This window comes from Diabrotica undecimpunctata, chromosome 7 (assembly GCF_040954645.1).
Source record: "Diabrotica undecimpunctata isolate CICGRU chromosome 7, icDiaUnde3, whole genome shotgun sequence".
In the NCBI taxonomy this organism is placed as follows: domain Eukaryota; kingdom Metazoa; phylum Arthropoda; class Insecta; order Coleoptera; family Chrysomelidae; genus Diabrotica; species Diabrotica undecimpunctata.
The window spans coordinates 138,690,233-138,707,966 of record NC_092809.1 but is presented as its reverse complement, the minus strand read 5'-3'; the positions used below and the strand labels follow the sequence as shown (position 1 = coordinate 138,707,966).

At 30.2% G+C, this 17,734-nt stretch overlaps 1 long non-coding RNA gene across 1 annotated transcript in view; it reads right to left on the bottom strand.

Annotated features, from left to right (window-relative positions):
* Positions 1 to 1,067: 1,067 nt before the first annotated feature.
* Positions 1,068 to 17,734, bottom strand: part of LOC140445296 (uncharacterized) — a 381,672-nt gene continuing 365,005 nt past the window's right edge. Inside the window, exon 4 of the long non-coding RNA XR_011951383.1 lies at positions 1,068 to 1,127. This is a non-coding gene — a long non-coding RNA (uncharacterized lncRNA). The remainder of the gene's footprint in view (positions 1,128 to 17,734) is intronic.

The window sequence follows — 17,734 nt, the reverse complement described above, 5'->3', positions numbered from 1 at the left end:
ATCTACGTCGTATATCTGTACTTCTAGCTCTGTCCTATAATGTCTTACCATCAATTTTTCTAAGTGTTTTCATCTCTGCTGTTTCTAACATCCATTTTGTCCTCTCTGTGTCAGGTCTTGTTTCTGCCGCGTATGTCATTATTGGTCTGATGACTGTTTTGTAAATTCTACCTTTCGTTTCTTTCCCGATATTTTTATTTCTCCATATTGTTTCATCTAGGCTGCCTGCGGCTCTGTTTACTCTATTCCGTTGATCTTCCACTTCAAGTTTTGAGCTCTCCGTAGCTAGATAATGTGATGCTTATATATTTAAACTCCATTATTTGTTCTATTATCTGACCTTCCAGCTCCAATTTAGATCTTAGTAAATTTGCTGTTGTAACCATGCATTTTGTCTTTTTTGGGGAAATTACCATGTTAAATTTTCTGGCGGTTATAATAAATTGGTGCAGCATACGTTGTAAATCATCTTCACTTATCTTGTATAGTAGATTATTTTAAGTTGTTTTTCTCCCATTTGGTATCCTTTTCTAGTTCTTACTTCTTTTATTATTTCATCCATAATCAGGTTGAACAAAAGAGGACTCAGGGAATATACCTGTCTTATCCCATTGCCAGCTTCAATAGGGTCGGTTAGTTCTTCTTCTACTTTTACATTTATTGTGTTGTTTTGGTAGATATTTTCGATCGTTTTGATTATTCCTAGAGGTATCTCTCTTGCGTACAATACGTAAATAACGTCTTTTGATTTGACCCGGTCAAATGCTTTCTTAAGGTCCACGGAACATAGATATGCCGGTTTGTTGTATTCTAATGATTTGTCTTGCACTTACATCATTCTAAATATAGCCTCGGTGCATGATCTTCCCAACCCCCAAAACCTTGTTGTTCCTTTCTTGATTAATATAATGTTTTTTTAATAAAAAATAAAATAATAATTTAGTTTTATTTTTAGCCGATTTTACTAAAATTTATCATAACTCTTTGGCTTTTAAAAAGCATGAATATCGACATTCGCAAGTTTAATTATTCTTTGATATAATAAATATTTGGAAATTAGTTGAGTTGGAATTAAACTTACCTACCATTTTGGTTGCTTTAGCACTAAAAATATTTTAGTCTCGAAACTGAAAAAAAAATTAAGTATTAGTATTTTTGCTATTACAGAAGTAGTACACGACAAATACGATAACAGACGACTTCAAAAAATTCAATGACCCGATGTGGTATAATATGGTAAGAAAAAGGAGAGAACAAAAGAAATTAAAAGGACTTATGTTCACTTTAGACCGAATGAATGATAGAAACGATAGAAAAGATATTATACTTTTTCTCCATATGCTCCTTAGTACCCGTCATATTGGACTTATTATTTCATATTATTTCATAATTTAAACGAACTAATCGCCTTCATTTTATTCACGTGTCTGTATTTGACGTAAATTAAAAAAAAAACACCTTTACACAACTTTAATTCTAACATTGCTTTTTGTAAATACCAATAAATAAAAAACTTTAAAAGGTTTGAGTGGAAATGTGCGCATCTGGCAGGCTTGGAGAGGAAGATAAGCCAGTCCCAAAGCGCTGAGGCAATTTTAAAATATCAGTGACAATAAACGATGCATTTTTACAGACTCTTAATAACTTTTTATCTTTTGTGCGAATAAAACCCCGACTGGGACAATATATTCTTCGCAAATAAATTACTTCGGTGGGTTTAATGTGGGATGAATTAAGTGTATTTTTCATAAGTCAGGTTTTTAACTAATTTACTAAATGCAATAAAAAATATATATTATGTATCATGCATGTTAAATGAAAGGAAAACAAAGAAATTTGTTTCTTTTAGGCTAATACTCTAATTTATTAAAATTTTTATAAATCATTGCAAATATTGAGCATAACTTAATTTTTGCATAAGATAATAAAATCCGTTTAATAATTTGCTTTTCAGGCCTAGTAGGCCCATGACTTGTAGGATTACATAGTCCAATAAAATGAATTAATAATTGATGGTACTTAAGTACAGGCAATATCCTAGTTGTCAATTTTTGTCTTAAAAATTATGATATATACTACTCTATTACCCCATTCAGTCGATGCCTATATTAAAAAGGCTCTAGAACAGTAGTCAATAGTAACATTTCTCAATATGACAGATAGTTATCATGAAAAAGTTCTACCAAGAAATAATTCCAAAGCATCTCAGTGCACGTTCTGGTTTTTAAAGCGAAGCTTTATACTAGCGTTGTATGTAGTGAAACGCAGAGCGAAAACGTCAATCCTATTTACACTGGCCTTGTATTAATTTTTTAACGTCAGTGATTAACAAAATAATTTAAAGCTATACTCAAATTTTATTTTGGCAATCATAATGGCTATTTTTATTTTTGAACTTGCTGCTCTAAACAAATCAATCGATCTGCATTGATACCAATCAAGTAGATTCTTCAACCAAGAGTTCTGCCTTCGGCCAACAGATCTTCTTCCTTGAATCTTTCCCTGTATTAAGAGTCTCAAAATTTCATATTTTGGTCATCTCATCACGTGGCCTAGGTATTCCAGTTTTCTGGTTTGTTTAGTGGTGATTAGTTCTGTTTCTTTACCAACCCTCTCCAGTACTTCTTTCCCCTCTCTATTCGCCTGTTTATTTCTGCAGTATGATCAAAGTTACCAAGTACTGATATTTTTCTACTTGTTCTACCACGTTACCATTGATTGTCCATAGGTGATGTATATTTTGTGGTCTTTTTGTAATTGGCATGTACTTCGTTTTTTTAGCGTTTATAGTAATTCCCATCTAAGTACTATTCATACTTAAACTTTCGATAAGATGTTGTAGATCTTCTATACTCGTTGCTATGATCACAGTGTCGTCTGCATATCGTAAGTTGTTAATTAATTTTCTGTTAACGGTAACTCCCGCTTTAATATTATTGAGCGTGTTTTGAAAAATTTCTTCACAATACAAGTTAAACAAAAGTGGCGATAAAACACATCCCTGTCTAACTCCTCTACAGATTTTTATTTCTTCTGAGTGTTGGCCATCAATTTGCACTATGGCACTTTGGTTCCAATATAATGTTTGCACTATATTTATGATTTTACTGTCAATGCGCTTGTTCATAAGTATTGATATTAGTTTTTCATGTCTTACTTTATGGAAAGCTTTTTCGTAGTCAACAAGTCACAAGTGTAGATCAACGTTTACATCTTCAAATCGCTGAATCAATATGTTGATGGCAAATAGTCCTTCTCGAGTACCCATTCCATTTCGTAACCCGAACTGCGTCTCGCTAATATCCTCCTCTAGCCTTTCGTATATTCTCTTATGTATTACTTTTAGCAGTAGGTACCTTTGAAGTATGACTCATGAGGCTCAGGTATGAGATGGTAATAAATGCTGACGTCAGCCACTCTTGTGGTATTATTCCCGTATCGTACACCGTGTTGAATAAATCTGCCAATACTTCCAAATTATCCTCATCCACTAGTTTTAACAGTTCTACTGGTATTTCATCTAATCCAGCTGCTTTATTGTCTTTAGAGTTTTTGATAGCCTACTTGATTTTATCTATCGTGATCTTCTGTCTCTCTAAAGGATTCATTTCTTGTATTTTCTTCATTTCACCTCTTTCACCTTGGAAAAGTTCTCTAACGTACTCATCCCATCGTCTTAATTTCTCTGGTAAATCTATTAGTAGTACTCCTTTTTTGTCTTTTATGTGTCCTTGCTGTCTATTTCGACCCATTTCAGTCACTTTTCTTATTATTTTGTGCATATTTCTCATATCATATTTTGTTTCTAGTTCTTCTATCTCTTAACATTGTTTCATCAAATAGATTTTATTAGCTGTTTTGTTTTTTTACTTAATTATTTATTGTATTTGTTTATACTTCTGTAGATCTTTTCCTTTATATTTCCTTCTTTCTTCCATCTGCAATAGTATTATCTTCTGTCATCCACTGTTTTTTAGCCTCTGACCTATGTTGTATCAAACTTTCTTGAGCTGGTTTCAGTAAGGTGTTTTTTATATTATACCACTTCTATTTACATCCATAATTTGTTTGTTGTCAATTAGTGTTCTTTGGTCAAGCCGTTTTAAAGGAGTCTCACTCTGTGACACTAATGACACTGTTAAACTAATTTCGCTATTAAAAAATCGGGGTTGGTAATAGAAGGGCAAAAATTAAGTTCTGTATGTATCATGCTTTATGTCACATGATAAAAGAAATAAAAATAAAAATTTTTTTCAAAAAATAAAAAAAAATGTTTAAAATTAGGGGTATGAAAAATAGATCACGACCGATTCTCATACCTACCGAATATAATATGGCTATTCAAAAATAGGGGTTAGAAATAGAACAGTGAAATGCCTAAAAGATACATTCTTAATACCAAATCATAAAAAAAAATAAAAATAAGAAATTTTGTAAACATAATAAAAAAAAATGTTTGGGTAAACCACACTTACCCCTTACGGGTATGAAAATTTTGCATTAATTGCGAATTTATAGTACCGTTCATATGCGTCCGTTTTGGGTAGGTCAACGGTTATTTTAACCCATTTTAGACCAAACAAAAAAAACTTATCTAATTTGTTGCAATCGTTCTGAAGTGATGCCCGTACAAACATTTCGGCAATTTATTTTTAATATTTTAGATTTTATTATAACGTATATAAATTGTTTAAAATATAAATAATAAAATTACTTCAATTCAATTTTAAAAATAAAGAAAATATTATGAAGTTTCGCGCCAGTGTATGGTACCGACTACTATATACCACATAATCTAACGACGTCCCAACATATGCCGTAAGTATCTAAAACGTAACTGGACCTCTAAAAATATTTGCTTGAGTAAGCATTTTTACTTAAATTAATAACATTTTGTTCTTACGAATATTTCGAATTTTACGAATTGATGTGCGGAAAAATGTCTTTCCTACAAACAGTCTCTTAGCCTAAGTACCAAATATATCATAAAAATTAAATATACATATTATTTACTTAGTAGCAGTCTAATTTATATCAAGTTGTAACAACTATGAATTGTCTTTTACTGGTTTAGTAACCTTATCGGGACCTGACGATGTGTAGAGTAAGTCTTTTTTTTTTTAGTAACTAATTTAGAAATGAAATCACAGGTGCTAACGAATCATCATTATTAAAAGTAGTTATTGCAGCTTAATCTATATTTTTGGGCATTTCCACTATTACTTCATATTTCCAGAACAGACTATTTCTAATTTCCTTTAGAGACTTGATTATTTTAAACTACTGATTTAGATCGTCTTAGTATATTTCTTTGTTTTCTTCTTTTCCTTTTTCTTCTTCCCTTTCTTCTTCTTCTTCCTTAAGATAAGCTATATTGCGTTGGTTTACTGAGTTGTCGATTACGCTATTTAATAAAATTAAGGCATCCTGTTTCTCTATTTGCTCTTTTCACTTTATTTTATTGTTTCTTTTTCAGCGTCTCCATAGATAAACAATGCAATACCTAGGAACTTTATTTCCATTATTTGTTTAATGCTAACTCCATCAACTTCCAGTGTACATATTATTGGTTCTTTATTGATTATTGTTATTGTTTTAGTTTCTGAGAAGTGTTTATTTTATTTGAAATTTAATTGATCTTATATTAAATCTGTGAACTAGTCTTTGAAGGTTATCTTCATTTTGAACTATCAATATTGTCTGCCTAATACACAAATTAAATTTTTAAGTTTCAGGGAAGTATTTAGAAAATCGATACCTTTGTAATTTTCTGGTTGTTGTTAATCGCATTTTGGATCCGTTACTTTCGCGTAACTATATTTCAATAATTCATTTCCTGTCCCATCTTTACCTGCAGCGTTTCTGTTCTTTAGTTTTTAGTGCTTTTTATGGTAATTTTTGGTGTTAGCGGTTCCACCATAATTCATTGTTTCTCTCTATATAACTTCTGTAGATAGTGCATGCTTTCTTTTTGATGTGTTTTTGTGCCTATTAATTACTTAGATAAGCGTAAAACACATGCACTTATGAGTACTGCGAGTACTCATAAGTGCATGTGTTTTATTTTTTATTCTCTTTTAATCTTCGACCGTTTGGTGTGTCTTATTTAATATGTACTTCAGGTAAGCTTTTTTCTTTTTCTTGCATTTTTACTTCACCACTATACAGAACCAACGCAACGCTATAAAATTATGCTCTTCACTTTTTCTTTAAAATGTTTTTTTGTGCCTTCTAGAGGGTCTTTTTTATATAGTATTTAGTGTTTTTCTTTACGATTTTTTTATATTTTAGGGGTCAACATTAAAAAAGTTTGTTTAAAACAAACAAAAAAAAATTTGAGATGTTTAAACAATATTATTATATTATGATAAAAGAATAAAGACAGCTTGAAACGTTTTTACGTCGTAAGATCAAGACGACCTAATAAAACAGCTACCTCTTAAAATCAACTAAATAAAGATCCCAATTGTAGTATATCCAAAATATTGAACTTAACAAGCACGCAGCAGCAGCTTCCAAAAAGGATAATCCCCTGTGTCGTCCTAATTATGAGGGTTTGTTATGGGAGATTTTGCATTTTTGATTCAAAGGATAATCCTTGACGCGAGACGCTATTTCTCGTTTCTAGCTACCTAGAATCCGCCCCGCTTTCTGTAGAAAGTCAAATAAATTTACCATTAAATTTGTCAGACGAGAATATTTCAGCAACTCGAAAAAAAAAATAATTATTTGGATAGAAGAGTAATAAAAAATGGTTCTTTCAAATTACAAACTAAATCTAGATTATTCTAATCATGTATAGTAATCTAACTGAATATTCATGTATAATTAAATATTATTAAAAAAAAATAAACACGACATTATATATTAGAGTAAGAATACTCCCAACTATTGTATTTTTAAAGGTACTGAATATTTTTAATTTATCAACAGCGGATGAGACAATATATTATTTAAGAAACTAAAGCATGTCTTTTAAGAACATCAACTAAGTCTATTTTATTTTGGTTAAGTTTTAGTTTTGTCTATTTTATATTAAATATATATATATATATATATATATATATATATATATATATATATATGTATATATATACATATATTTACAGATGCTACAACACTTGATTATTTTTTGCCTGTCGCGCAATATTCTTCTAATCTATCTGTCGGTTACTTTTGTTCCCCTCTGCCTGATGTTCATAGTTTTAAAGTCCTCGTCTACATCGTCCATCCATCTTTTACGAGTCTTTCCACTTGTTCTATCTCCTTTTTGTTTAATCTCTGGATTAGTTTTACTACTCAATTGTTTGGTATTTTTTAAAAATAAAAATAAAATTTTAAATTTCTACTTTAACACCCTGTATCTTTTTTAATATCAACATTTTATAAAAGCAAGTTGGCTTAAACTTAGGATTGGTATATATAATTTTTCGATAATTTATCGTACATTCAAAATAAACTTTTGTCTTTTCCTTAACGTTACAAATCTTGTTTGATCAAGAGCTGTTTTTTGGCAGTAAATTAATCTAATCTATTGCGTGTTATCTGTAAAAGGATTTTACTTGCGTGTGTTATCAATGAGATTAATCTATAGTAGCGGCATTCTGTGGTGGAACCTTTTTTATACAAAGAAATATCCACGAAGGTTGCCTATTTACTTCAACATTTAAGAGTTGTCCATTAGTTTACATAAGTTGTGTACGTCCTTGAAACCAGTCTTTCCCATATTTTTTACCACCAATACTATTTACTTTTTCATATGTAAAAATCTTTAGAAAAGGCAAGATCTCCAACCAATATTTTTACTAACTTTGCAATCGTTACAACATCCCGCTATAAACGATTTCAACCCGCACAGGCCAACATGATAGTGCAATTACTAATATCCCCCTTAATGACATAAAACAAACTAGAAAAATGCCCTTAGTCACTGGAGGCTTGGCGGTCCGATATACAACGAACATTGTATATTGGAACTTATAACGTAAGAACGCTTGCAACTCAAGAGAAGGCCATTGAATTGTAGAAAGAATTTAGCTGCATAAAATGAAATGTATGATAACTTTTAAAACACGGAGAAATTGAAAATACCAATTAGTTTCAAAATCAGGAAAATTGCTGCATTTCATTGTAGATACGATATGGCACTTGGAGGCGTAGGCTCTCTAGGACACAAGAAACACCGACATAAAATTATAATATTAAAGAATGTAGGCCGCTATTAAAACTAAACGAGAGAATATCTATTAAAATTATCCAAGTATATGTACCAACGACGAGCCATAGCGATGAAGAAATCCAAAACCTTTATGAAGATATACATAGAGCTATAAAAAAAGATAAAACCTACCACCTAATCATAATGGTAGATTTTAACGCTAAACTTGGATTTAAAGAAAATAACGCAGAATTGGCTATAGGCTCATTTGGATACGGTAATCAAAACCATAGAGAAGGTATGCTACTAAGGTTTTTGTTGCATCATCGGCTCTATGTCATAAACACATTTTTCAAAAAAAAAAGAATATAAGTGGACTAGTCCAGATGGTATACCGAAAAACTAAATTGATTTTATAATCACAAATAAAAAAAATATTTTCTAAGGTGTTGCTGAAATTAATAAGATCACTGTTGGGAGTGACTATCGATTGGTTACAGCAAAAATATTGATCAAAATTAGAAAAGAGAGGAGATTTGTAATAATAATCTGATACATGGATACATGGACAATACTGAGCACATAGCTTAAACCATCGATAAAAATTAAAGTTTAAATGTTCTGCGGCGAAAAATGACTAAAAGATCTAAAAGTAATAAATATTTGCAAACTTTTAAATAAAGAGAGAGAAACTAAAACAAATACGGAAGATATTCTAAAAACTACTCAAGCTGTTTACTCAGAATTGTATTAACGAGAAGATCGTCCAGTTCCTAGTCAAATACCGAAAGTACAAAATCTAGGCTCAGAAGACATCCCAGATATTACAACAAAGGAAATAAAAAGAGTTCTCTCGGAAATGAAAAACAATAAAACACATGGAAAAGATGTGATACTCATTAAATAAATTAAACAAGGAGAAGAAATGTTAATAAATATGTTGAAAAAAATTTTGAATGTTTGTTTGACAAACACCGAATGGCATATTGCAATAATTACCACTGTGCACAAAAAGCAACATTTTAGACATAAAAACTAAAAACCTCAGTTTGCTATCCCGTACATACAAACTATTCATAAAGATAATAACAACACGGCTTGTGAACAAACTGGATAGTTACCAACCTTGCGAACAGGCTGAATTTCGCTCCAGATACGAAACAAATAATCATCTACATATTTTTAAAACGCTAATAGAAAAGTACAAAGAATACAACAAGCCTATCTTTTTTATATCCATAGGCTATGAAATGACGTTTGATATTATAAATGACCATAAAAAGAACATTGACTGACTGTCGCATTGACTACCGATATATTTATTTACCAAACTGGTATAGCTTCTGTCAGACTTCATGAAAGTACCAAAAAGTTTTAAATACAACGTGGAGTTAGACAGGGTGATACTATCCCCCCAAAATTGTTTACAATCTAAATCACCTAAGAATTGCCAATAACATCGTTTTATTATCTGATATAGAGTTGGTAAAGCTACAAAATGATAGAAACGCCCTATGAAGCATCAAAAACAATTGGTCCTAAAATGATCACATCAAAGAAAAAATGTATGACCAACCTTATAGTTAGCGATAAAATTCACTTTGGCAGCCATTGCATCAACCGAGTAATAGCTTTCAATATATAGGGTATGAGATTCGCTTAGGCCGAGGCAACTGAAATACAAAAAAGGATGGGTCTCATATAAGCTGCTTTTGGTAAATTGAACAACATTTTCAAGTCTAATATTTCCGTTTGTTTAAAAAAAGGGTTTTTAACCAATGTGTTTTACCGGTTTTTAAATATGGTGCAGAAATACTGCCTCCGACAAAAAGAATAATAAACAAAATCAGAGTTACACAACAAGCTATGAAATGATCAATGTTATGTATTACAATCAGAGATAAAGTACCAAACCTAGAAATAAGAAAAAAAACAGGAGTGACTGATGTAGTTGAAAGTGGTGTGACCACATTAACTCTTTACTTTAGTATCTTGTGTTTTTCACCCAGCACCTTTTTTATATGGTCGCTTATCACTCTATCTCACCACAATTTTCAGTTGTGTTAAATAAGTTCTCTTTTACGTTCTTAATACGCTTCACTTTCTAGCCGTATATAACTTATTTTAAATACTGTGTTGTAAATTTATTTTTTGTTGTATTTGGATATGGTTTAATCTCATAGAAATAGTATTTAATTGTGAGATAGCTTTCCTATTCTGGGCATTTCTATACTTTATTGCTTGAGAAAGATAATGTACTACTTAACCACCAATAATAAGATTTTCTGTTGAATATAATATTAAAAGATCAATGTTTTGAAAAAAGTATGTAAAAATAAAATATCCTGGATTTAAGTATTTGTATTTCCCTCGACTATTCCCTTTTTCTTGATATATAAATGCATTAACCAACGTGTTTCTTGCTGATAAATTAATTTTCTCAATATCTACCAAGTACTTTCATGCGACATAGGATTAAGTAATAAACCAACAACTCCAGACCCGGACCAAGCAACGTTTTTCACCACCGCTATAATACACACATCCTCTCGACGTAGAACTGCTATATCTCCCAGCACTATATTCTCTACCCAAAAACCGTATCCTGACATCGCCAACCGCAAGCCATGCATCTTGCACAACCAGGGCTGTATTGTTGAATTTATTGATGTGTTTAATGGATGCCACTGTCGGATTTATGGGATGGATATTGGGTGTTGAAATGTATATAATTTATGATTCGTCACAACCAGAAAAATCTCTGCATGTTAAAAGTTACAAACATAAATTTAGTATTAGTTGTAAAATAAGTCAGATGTGATATTTTGTATGTATTAAATACATTTGATATTAAACCTATACAATTTTAACAGATGTAAATTTTTTTACATTTGAAAATGTAAAAAATCTAATACATTTTCAAAGGAGGACATGAATAAATTTTCATTGAATCGTCCATACGAAAAACATTTAATGATTAAGGTAAAAAATTTTTAATTATATAATTTATTTTTTAGTTACTTTATTTATACACTCGTAGGTTGTATTAATATTGGAGCTGGAGGTTACCAAAGATGAAACTTCTATAAAATGAAAATTGATAACATTGAAAATAAGGGACAATTTCTACTCATGACGATTCCAGATTGAAAAAGGCATACAAGTCGGCGTTTTACGGTTGTCGGATAAATTTGTACAAATATTAACTTAATACAATGTCAATCAAAAATATGCTAGCCTGAGACTTAACAACATAACCAGTAAGGGCATATAGAAATAAAAATTGACAAAACAAGTAGTTGGTGTAAGCACTTTTTTGTTAATTACATGGTTAATTGTGCAATATTTAAATTTACCGTATCCAGAAGAATATACACGTGACACATTTCGAAATACTTCGGCATTGCTTCTAGATGGATCGGGTGAAGATATTCTTCGATTAAAGATACAAGGGAAATGTAAATCCACTGCTGCTACTCTTACTCTTTACAAAAATGAACAGTAGTTGTTCACAAATTGTAGAAACACCTAATATCAGCAGTATTTATAAAAAATTTAAATTGAGCTTTATCCATTATTCGAATAAAAACAAATGTTGCGTCTTCTCTCTTTAAAACCTTTTTCCAACCTCCTTGACTGCACTTAAACTTCACTCTGCTACTACACTGTACATTTTCTTATGACAAAAGATGATAAATGAAAAACAATAACGAATTTGAAGCTAAATCCTGACTAAACAATGAAGTGACCACTTCTGACCACTGAAAAGTTTCTGTTTATTTGACGCGCAAAATATCCTAACGTGGCTCTTGATCAAAGAAATACCGAAGAAATACCCATCTGTGTTATATAAACAAACTTTAAAATGTGTTTATTATCAATTTCAGCGATGCAAAAGGATTGAAAATACTTTTTCGGTGTTTTAACAAATACATACAGGATGATTTTTAATACATACGGAAGAAAATACAAATGCTACACTAGAATTTATATAATAAGTAAAATATTTTCTTTTATTTACGTATTAAAAAAGTCTTATATTAATAAACTAATAATTACAAATGTTTTATTTTATTTTACTTAACCAAAATTAAGGAATTACAACTTTAAAATTTGATTTATAAACAATAAACCAAATTTAACTCTGATCAATCTTAGCCTACCTATGACCCGTCATTTTGATTTGGTCTTTTTTTATAAATTTTTTTATTTATAATAAAACCATTAAAACGTTGGAATTCGAACGCCTCTAATTGTTGTCGGATCCGCCAGTGCCGTATGCGGTTTCAATACTCCCAGACTTCTATTTCCAATTCTCCAAGAATGTCATCGCTTTAGCCTTGGTTTGTTAGTTCGGGAACAGCAAGTGTTAGATATTGCTCCCGAATACGTTTCACTAACACCAATTATCATCGCAATAAATTAACAACGGTTCTAGTTTGCTAGATTTATGAGCTACGGGTAATTAAAATAAGTTTATTTGTGAAATATATGTTGAGTGTGGTTTTCATTGTTGGAGGGTGATTCTACAAGGGCAGACGAAGTGGTGAATGATACTCTACATTACGCGCATTCCGATGGGGCATTATTGTGCGAGGTCCTCCCTAAGAGAGTATCCCTATTCAGTGTATTGTAACAATATCTCTAAATTATATTTATTGTCAAATAAATTTCAATTAAATGGTTCCACTATAAAATGTAAATTAATTTTAAAAATAATGCTGAACCGAAATTTTTTTGGGTTTTTATTTGTATTTCTTAAGCGAATTATTTTTTGTTGAAACATATAATCTGATTAAAAATAAAAATACTTGTCTAGTCTAGTCATAAACTGTCTTTACTCCTCTAATAAAGCGTAGAATCTTGATTATATAGACATAATATAAGTCTAACATGTTCAACGAATAACCAACTGGAAAAATGGTACATCTTATGCTTAAGTCAACATTGCAATCATCATATTATTTTTATTTATTATATTCTTTTTCCATCTTTTTCATTACAATGATTAGACTTAAACTGTTTTGTCTTAACAACGGTGCTATAACTATTTCGTACATCACTTTATTAGATTATAATTGAGTAGTTTTTGAATAGTCTTGCGATTTTATCTGGGAATATGTTAATTGCTGTTTAAATGAGAATAAGCCACAATTAATGTTTAAATAATTTAATAAAATCTAATTAATTAATAAAAAACAAAATTTGGTTAATTTATATAACGATTTGCGAAGTAGAAAATTGTAACGTCAATAAACTTATTTTAAACTTTAATTGTAGCTTATTCTCATTACAAGTCACAATTAAAATTCTAATGAGAGTCTGTAAAAATGGAAAACCTTTAAAATATCAATAAATGCACTTCAAGATTCATGCACTCTAAATAAGGTTTCTCAAGACATGAACTGGTTCCACGAAATTTGATTAGAAGATAATCTATTCCACTTCGTCTTTCCAGCCATCCTTTTTAGATGTCTCATCTCCATTACATTTATCCTGCCATGAAGTTTTTTCAGAATTGTCAAGTTTTTACTTGCATAGAGCATAGTCGGTATCACTATTGTGTTATATATTTTTATCCTTATCTCTCGTGTAAGTTGTCTTTTTCCCAGTATTGGGGCTAACGCATAATATAACTTGTTCGATTTCTTTAATCTATTTGTTATTTCCCCGTACATGTTTCCGTCATTACTAATTATATTTCCCAGGTATTCGTAAGTTGTAACCGTTTCCAATTCTGAGTTTTTACATTTTATGTTTTATTGCATTATCTTCCTTATCTTCTTTGTCGCTGATTATCATTATGTTCTTACTTTAATATTTCTTATTAATTAGTTTATTACTATTATAAATAGCAAAGGGCTGACAGACTATCTCATTGTGTAGTACCTCTCTTCCAATTAAATTCCTTTGATCTTTCTCCTGTTATTTGTACTCTTCCTTTTACTTCGTTATCAGTACTACTTTCTACAATGTTTATCAATGTATTTGTTACATTTGCTTTCCTCAAGCATTTTCCTATAATTAGTCTTTTTATCGTGTCAAATTCTGCTCTTCGGTCTATGGATATTAATACTAGTTCCCCCCCCCCCCACCCCGTGTCTTTGGCTTCTTTATTTCTTCATATTTTTGTTTGCTAAAATAAATAATTACCATAAAGTTTTTTAATTATCTCTTGATTAAACAATAAAGTTACATCTTGATTATTAGCAACACATGTTTTAGTTTGGAGGAAATATATTTGAAAATACTTCTACTCTCCAAAATCAGAGTGGGCGGCACCAATCAACATGATTTGTCAGAATATTCTTTCTAACAGTGTATCTTTGTTCACACTACGGCATCATTATATTCCTGATTTACTAAGAAATCATCAGTTAGTGTCAGAACCGAAGATATACCTAAAAAATAAATAAGAGTTACTTAACTTAAGCTTAGCTTAACTTAGCTACTTAACAAACTTGACACTTAACTGAATATTATTGCTACATAGTGCAATCTAATTTGGATGACAAAAAATAGTAACCGGACTATGTGTAACTATGAAGTGTATAAAGGGGTATGGGTAAGACAAAGACAAAAAAACAGGTGTGGCAATCCAGTGGGACTGCCGGTAGAAGTTACACTTCTATACACGCATTCGCCGTTACAAATTTATTTGGGAGTCAATCTGCACAATCATTACATATGTAATGCTAATGGTAAGACATAGCAGAAAGAGAAACAAAATTAATAACAACTTACTAACAATGAAGGATTGAATCAATATTTTGATGAAAATGTATATTTTTATTTTCATATGTATGAAAGGAGTTGAATGCAAACATTTTTTTACACATACTCTGCAGTAAAATTCATTGTTTATTTTGTTATTAATATAATAATACAATACAAATTAAACTGCAATATTCATAAGTATTTAAAAATGACAATAATATACATAAAAAAAATACACTACAATACAGTGCAACAAAATTCCATATAATAATACAATACAAATTAAAATCCAATATCCATAAGTATTTAAAAATGACAATAATGTAATAATATTAATAAAAAAGTCCTTCCCGACTGGGAATCGAACCCCGGTCTCCTGCGTGACAGGCGGGGATACTGACTACTATACTACCGAGGACATGACACAGACATATTTCAAAATTAACAGTTCTGGATCATACAGTGATTTATTGAGATTATTATTTTGAAATACAAAAGACTAATATAAATGAACATTTAATAAATAATACAGAACATATCACATAAATAATAATATTAATAAATATTTTATTATGTATATATATATATATATATATATATATATATATATATATTTATATATATATATATATATATATATATATCTTTATATAATATATATATATATATATATATATATATATATATATATATGTATATATAATATTAAATTATATATACAAAAGGAACATTTTTATATTTGAGAGAGGAAGAGAGAGAAAATATATCTTCTGTCTCTCTCTTACTCATTATCTTACATATGTAATGATTTCACAGATTCACTCCCATACAAATTTCCAACGTGGAGCTCGCGTATAGAAGTGTAACTTCAAAAACAGACACGCTACACGATGTAAAAACCAAAATGGCGTCTATAAAGTAATCAATTAAACAGTAACACCTTTAATATATATATATACATATTAGCACCGATATTAGTCCAACGATATGCAATTAATTTTTAGAGTGTAGAGTAAACAGTAACACATAAATTAGGGCCATTGCAGTAACCGTATTTCACATGCTGGTGGTTTAAACCCTTTCAGCTTTTTGGAATAGATATAAATTTGTTTCGGTGATATTTATTATAGAATATTACCTAAAAATTAAGCTGCAATGCAATAAACTCATTTTCGATTTGCAGCGGTGGTAATTGCCGATCAGTTTGACGTTTGTAGAACGGTTACTGGACATAGTACATACTTGTAGTTATCTAATTTAATATTAGAGCTATCAAAATATGTGGTTATTAATTTCAAAAATGTTTTCCTTATTAAATATTCAAATTATTTTAATGAATTAAATTAAACTATAGCGATGCATTTAAAGATAAAGTATTTAAGGTAATCAACTCAAAGTATAATTAAAATCAAAGTAGAAATTAATTTAGCCGAATATCAAATTGGCTTTAGACCAAACAAATCAGCACCAAATTTTTACAATAAATTAGAGTTGGGTTGGCTTATATGAATTTAATATGACGATGTTTAATATATTTTGCCAAATGAGGGGAAAGTCAACTTATAGCATAAAAAAGGACAAAATTATTCTGAACTATTTCATGACACTAACAGAATGTTGGGAGGCTGATAATTAGACCCTCATGTTTATGAAATTGTTAAAGAACGTAATATTCTATAGGTGCTGTGCACGTAATGAACCGGCAAGACTGCTTCCTATAACGCTTAAATCTAACCCAATAGATATAAATAGAGAGGTGATTTTAACACATTTATTCTAAAAACAATGATATTACTAATACACTACAACCAATGAAAATGACCAGAAACAAAAACTACGATAATGTATCTGTATTATAAGTTCCGCACACGAAAAAAGTCTTATATTTTTTTGCTTCAGACCTTTACCAGTTCTTGAGTATCTCTTGCCTAGAGATGCAGCAACTTGTTTCGATATTACAGCTTTCACTAATTTTCCGAGAAACATATACCTATAGCGTAAACGTACACTCACGAGTATCAGGTGCTATTGATGGGACACGTCAGAATTTGTGTCTACTGTACCACAAATTTGCGACCATCTTTCAATTCCTTTACTTGAGAGAAGATAATTTTTCTACTCTTCTATGACTGACTTCCGACTGTCTCTCAATGTTTTGTTTTTACGTGACTCGTGGTAAGAAAATATTATCCTACTTTCCTAAAATTTAAGTAGAAATTATACAGATAAAGTAACCTTTGAATAAACAAATATTAACTGAATAAACAAAGATTACCAGAATGTAACAACTGTAAGTCAGTAAGACTGTAGGCCTACAACATAAATTTCTTCTGGTGGACATTGGACCAGATATTGGACCAGAAAAAAAAGTGAAAGATGCTAACAAATGAAACAAAAAGTTTATTTAGGCTAAAAATGAGCTGGAACATAAAAAAGAGTCATAGTACAATTTCAAAAGTATTACATTAGAGTTACCACAATTACTTTGTACATCCTAAGGCAAGAAGTTGAGAATAAAGAGACCTGTAGAGTAAATGGGTCAAACTCAGTTCAAGAAAATATTTAGGTGAAGAGAAAGCTATATAAAAAATGGCAAGGAAATAGGTAGAACACAGATTTTATGTTCAAAGTCGTTATGTTCTAGGTTAGTGTGGCTATTGAGCAGTTTAAGGAATCTGTAAAATTTGGTGTAAAATCAAGATTTTTTCTGATTTACTGACTTCAAAAAGAAAACATATTTTGAAAGTATTTAGCGATATTTGAAAATATCCTTTCATACCATTTTTTTTTTGGAATATTATTAGTAAACTATCTTACATATGATACTTGTAAGCGTTTCTTGGTTGATGGAATAATTAT